This window comes from Mixophyes fleayi, chromosome 1 (assembly GCF_038048845.1).
Source record: "Mixophyes fleayi isolate aMixFle1 chromosome 1, aMixFle1.hap1, whole genome shotgun sequence".
Classification (NCBI taxonomy): Eukaryota; Metazoa; Chordata; class Amphibia; order Anura; family Limnodynastidae; genus Mixophyes; species Mixophyes fleayi.
The window spans coordinates 134,063,039-134,069,458 of record NC_134402.1 but is presented as its reverse complement, the minus strand read 5'-3'; the positions used below and the strand labels follow the sequence as shown (position 1 = coordinate 134,069,458).

At 38.5% G+C, this 6,420-nt stretch overlaps 1 pseudogene; it reads right to left on the bottom strand.

Moving 5' to 3' along the window:
• Positions 1–5,667: 5,667 nt before the first annotated feature.
• Positions 5,668–6,187, bottom strand: LOC142138964 (cold-inducible RNA-binding protein B-like; annotated as a pseudogene).
• Positions 6,188–6,420: the final 233 nt, after the last annotated feature.

Below are 6,420 nucleotides of genomic sequence, written 5' to 3'. Positions count from 1 at the left end.
AAATAAGTTCCTAGAGGCAGCAAGAATGCCCCCATTCCCCATGATGAACCATATTGGGCTAGGTGTATGAGTGACTACAAAACATAGTGGTAGATCAATGTTAGTGGGGTGTAGATTGGGGAAGGGGCTATGTTAAGTTGTTGATTAATTCTTAGCAATAAACTGTAAGTCTATCTTGAATATCATGTTAGCTTTTTCGACCACAAGAGCTGGGCAAGTTTTGGGTGCAGTTCAGGTCCAATGAAGCAAGAAAAAAACAATCTTCCCTTGTCCCTATCTGGGTTTTCCTGGTTGGACCAAAGGAAGCAGGCGGGGGAAAATGTGTTGTTGTTTTTATGATTAGTGATAGGGGGAATAGCAAACACAAAGAATAAAGAGAAAAGGGGAAGGTTTTACCAGACCAACATAAATGCTACATTTGGCAAGAATAACTAGAAAAATGGATAGTGGAGGAATAGGTGTGGGAGGTGGGGGTGAGGGGTTAGGGAAAGGGATCAAAGGTAGTGTTTCACCCTGTACTGCACCAACAGTGTCCCTTGTTTCTCTCCAACCCCCTTGCAATAATTTACTTAATTCACATATCTTAGGCCTGCTGACAGTGCCACTTCTTTTCTTCTCTTCCTCTTCTTTTCCTCTTCTTTTCTTCTCTTCCTCTTCTGCTCATCCTGGTCCCTCTGCACTAACAGCATTGTAGCGTAATTAGGTCATGTGCGCAATGGTTTAATGTGCAGAGAGCAAACAGAAAACACTTTCAGCTCCTCCTCTGCTGTCGCTCATATTTCCAGCAGCCCTGCCTCAATGGTTGGTAAGGGAGCCACCATACTGTGGCTCTCCAAGCCCAGCACGCAGTAAGCAGAGTGGAACTACTTATGTATGGTCCCACTCTGTATCATATAAATAGATATCTATATATCTAGATAGATAGATAAATAGATAGATAGATAGATAGATAGATAGATAGATAGATAGATAGATAGATAGACTCCGTGGTTTACATTTCTGCCTCACAGTGTTGGGTCATAAGTTCAATTCCTGATCAGCGCCTTATCTGTATAGAGTTTGTATGTTTTCATGGGTTTCCTCTGGGTGCCCCAAAAACATACTTGTAGGGTAATTGGCTGCTGACAAAATTAACTGTAGTATGCATTAGGGAATTTAGACTGTAAGCTCTAATGGGGCAGAAACTGATGTGAATGACAAATTTTCTCTGTACAGCTCTGTAAAATTAGTTGCGCTATATAAATGATGATAATGATGGTAGATAGATAAATAGATAGATAGATAGATAGATAGATAGATAGATAGATGATAGATAGATAGATAGATAGATAGATAGATAGATAGATAGATAGATAGATAGATAGATAATATGTTGCTGTGAGGTTCACTTTACATAAAACAAAATGTTTTCCAATTTTAAACATTTCCCACATAGCTGCTGTCAGACCAGTTTTAAAGTGACATTATCTAATTATAGTGCACAGGGGCATGACGTTTAATATAATAGTAATTGGTTAAAGACAAAGTCAACGATAACTGACTGTGACCCTTACAGACTATGCGGAGCAGCCTTGGGATATATTATATGTCAATACAACCATAACAGCAGCTATTAGCGTTTTCCGGTGATTATGTAACACCCAGGGAAGCATTGTGATATCTCTGTTATAATGACAGCTGAAATGATGAATATACTGTAACATCTATTTCATAGTGGGCCACAGATTGCCTAGATCTTTACAGCTTGCTAAAAAAAATATACAACAGTAAAACCGTGTTATTTTTCCAACAGAGACCTCACACTAAGGACTTATTGGGTTATGTAAAAAAGGCATATATTTTACATCACCTTACCGGAACTATGTTATAAGACTAACCATTTATTTAAAAAAAAATGGACTTTTAAAGATTTTTTTAACCTGACTGGGCATTGGGAAAATACAGAAACCCACCAAGTTAGTCATATAAGCTGCGCCTTTAGTAAATAACACCCCCAAATACTTTCTTATCAAGAATGTTTGTGTTTGCAATAATTCTAGAAATGTGGATAATGCTGATATTATCCGGATAATCGTGCATTAGCCAACATGCCTACTGACAAATGTAATCCATTGGGAAGATATCTTAAACAAATTTATATACAGCCAGGACGAATATTAACGTTTAGACTAAGGCTAAAGATCATACAATATAATCAGTGGTTTAGTATTTTCTTATTTTAGGACAGCTCAGAAGAAAACATTTATAAAACATGGACATTAAAAATCCCTACACCCATCTCTTGTGCAATTCAAATAGAAGGAAAATCTAAAAGTACATGGATAATACTGATATTATTAATGTCATATATACATAATATTCATAAAATTCTAAAATTCTAGTACAGAAAAAATAAGATATTGCAGTATTGCAGATATTTATTCAAATCCAATGCTGCAGAACAGAGTAGATTAAAAAATGTTCCAGTGACATTTGTGTTTTGAAAGTGACCTGTAAATAAATGGTTGACCTAACAGTGTTCCCAAGGGGGGAAACTGAAAATTGAAAGGTTAAGGTCACATATTAGGCTAAAAGGTTAATTTCACCTCAAAATGAAAGTTGTTCGGCATCTGAAGTAGAGCAGCAGTAGAAGGACTTCAATTTTCACTATTTATTATACTTTTCTATGTGTGTTTGCAGAGGGAGAATTTTATGAAACTCTGCTAAACGGTTTATGAGACCAGCGCAAGCATCAGCTAGACATGATATTGTCCAGTGAGTCACAAAACTTCCATTCCAGCTTCTGGTTCAGCTCATTCTGGGGAAGAGCTCTAATGTATGTTTGTTCTCTGGATTAGGTATTTGAGAAGCCTGTTTCCTACCAGCATCTCAATACTGTGTGTGCATTGACAGTTTTGTATTGTATAATACAGTGAGTATCCTCCAATTAACATTAACAGAACCAGTGGGCATAAGAAAGGTAATAAAATATAATGCATCCTCTAAATCTCAGTCATGGAGAATTTTACTACGCTGTGCACAGATACTTTATGAAACGCTCATATATTATATATATATATATATATATATATATATATGTATTGTGACAGGCACGCCAAACAAACAGTGCTGACACCATTTTGCTGCAGATTTATCCAAGAATGTCAGGATGATACAGACAACAACTCTTGTAGTTCTACCAATCAAACAAACAGGAGTATTTACAGCTCCATGCAACCCTGCCTCTAACTAGACCCTCGATCCCCTCGCTACTCACCGGCCACTGGCTGGCATCGGTCGCCCCACCCACTACACAGATCCAGCTGTTTATTCTTCCTCCCCAGCAGTAACTAGCTGAACAATTGATTCATTACACCCATGTACTCCGCCTGTCATCCTATGATCTGTGTGGAGTGAAGTTTGGAGGCTTAACCGTGTCTGCAGCATGAGCCTGCAGACTGCCAGAGAAATTATTAGTCTCTCCCTTAACAGTCCATGGCAAGCTGCCATTTTTACCACAACATACACACATATATATGTATATATATATATATATATATATATATATATATATATATATATATATATATACATATATATACATGCGTGTGTGTGTGTGTGTATACAGTATGTATTTGTGTTTTTATCCAACAGCCAACCTAGCTGGATGTAGACATTTAGAAAATCAAGCCCACAGTCATGTATACCAGCCATAAACGTATCATTCTACGCGACAGCCACAATGCATATTTTTCTTCGCAACTCTATTGGGGGTGAAGGAAAAGCAACGTTTTTCCAGTACCACGGATTACCTTCGCGGGCCGTTCCGGAGCATAACCAAGATCTCCGGATCTAATTGAATATGCCCCAGAGAGGTTATTTACTTTTTTTGTTCAGTTTTCCTGACACCTGAACCTTCCTGCTGTACAAAAAAACATTATTTATTTTTAAAAATGAATGGCTCCATATGGGCACCCAACAACAAATTTGTAACTGTTGTACACAAAGAGCAAATACATACATTTTTTATAATTTTATGCCACCTTAGAGGCTGTAAATTATTTATTATTTTGAATAAAAATGATTAAATGTTAAAATAAGAAATTGTTAGTATTTCACATATAACATGTTTTATTAACTGTGATATCCATACAAAGAAAAATAGCAATACGTAATGTTGTGGCAAGAAGGGAATTATACAAGTGTATTTAAATACTAAAAACATAGAGTGCAAGTAAATAAATTTTATAGAACAGTAAAATTACATCAACATGTAAAAAAGTGATTCACAGATACATTTAAAGACCTTACAGTACTCCGTAATAGTTTAGATATCACCGACTACAACCTCTTGATACCATTTTTTATATATTTATGTTTTTACTGCCTGCAGAATATAGTTTCAATTCATAGAGGATCAAATGGCTATAGGAATAGCATAAGTCAGAATAAAATGCCTCTTCAATCCTGCAGACAGATAATTTAATTGAAAAGTATTTTCTCTTTGTGTCCAGTAACACCACAGATGTACTGCTCTCAAGCAGTTAGTCTACAGAATTAGCTAAATATCCCATGGATTTTAGGATACAGCAGTGCATGCCATGTATCATTCTACTGACATATTTTATAGAGTCCTTTTTAGATGGGTAAACAATGCTTCTTAAATCTGGGACTCTATCAAAATGTGATGTACCAGTTTACCAAAAATATATTTTAGGTGGCACTAAAAGAGAAATACATTTACTCCTGAGGGAGATATGGAGGTGTCATATTCAGTATGTCCAGAAGACACTCAACCAAGCTGATGCATTCACCAAAAGGTTCTCTAGTTTAACTGCCCATAGATGATTGAATGTAACCTGTGTGCAGTGTAAGGCTGTGGTATAGCTATTTGGCTAAGAAATCAAATGCAGACAGGAGTTATTAGCATCCATTTTTTATAGGGCGCCACAAAGGATCTATAGTGCTCTACAAGGACGATACAACAAAACAGGACATAGCATTACAGCACAATACAATATAGGCACTGCACTACAATACACAACAATAAAAATAGCCGTACAGGACAATGAGGTGCAAGGTGGGGTAAAGCAACTCACTAGAACTAATAGAAGGAAGCAGGAGAGGTGGGGGCCTGAAAGTGCAAGCTATGCCCAGTAGCGTGGGCACAGCTATCAGGATCAGAACCATTGATTTAGATAAAAGGACAAGGGAGCTATAGAGACCAAGGGCGAAGAGCCCAGGGAGGAGATGCAAAACATAGCTGTTTTGCAGAAGGCATAGGTAACAAAAGGAGGAGGACATGAGGGAAGAGGGCCCTGCTTACAAGAGCTTACAATCTAAAGAAGCCCTAAACCATTGGGGTCTGGGCAACAATATTTGTAATAGAAGTTCTAATTTACCGTATATACTCGAGTATAAGTCGACCCGAATATAAGCCGAGGCACCTAATTTTACCACATAAAACTGGGAAAACTTATTGACTCGAGTATAAGCCTAGGGTGGAAAAGAGCGCAAATTTAAAAGCCTCAATGGAACAGCAAAACATAGTAGGGTGAGAAATCTAACAATATGAAACCATAACATTAAAAGTAACAATATAAAAGTTATTAGCTTTACACCCTTTAGGACAGCTGTTCCGTTACTACCAGTGAGGCTGTAGAGATACTTAAACAGATATAAAAAAGTATTTTACTCATTGTGTGTAGCATAGCTATCATAGCTGTCTCTGTAGGACCCTCCTGAGCGATCACTATAACCTCCTTGACTCCTGCCACTTCCATAATAATCCCTTGAGCCACCACTGCCACCATATCCTCCACTCCTGCTCTCAAACCTGCTGCTTCCATAGCCCCTGTCACCGCCACCACGTCCTCTGCCACCACGGAAGAATCCTCTTCCTCCAGATGAGCCTCCTCTCCTGTCACCGGAGGACTTGCCAGCCTGATCCACACGAATCTGACGTCCATCCACAGACTTTCCATTCATTGCCTGCAAGGCATCTTTGGCATCCTCTGAGTTCTTATACGTAACAAAGCCAAATCCCCTGGATCTCTTAGTTTCCCGCTTCCTTTACCACAACCACCTCTGTGATCAGACCATATTTGCAGAACACCTCTTCCAGATTCCCCTCGTTGGGGTCAAAGCTCAGACCGCCGATAAAAAATTTGGATTGTCTGGACAGAACAAACGAAAGGCGAGGACGCAGAGAGAGAGAGATTTTTTACTTACCCCGCATGCGTTCCAACAACAGGAAGTTCGGCATTTGGAACGCAAGTATGCGTTCCAAATGCCGAACTTCCTGTTGTTGGAACGCATATGCAGAAGTTAACAGCCGAGGGACCGGACACCAGGTAAGTTCACCCTTCACCCGTGTATAAGCCGAGTGGCCTTTTTCAGCATACAAAAATGTGCTGAAAAACTCGGCTTATACACGAGTAT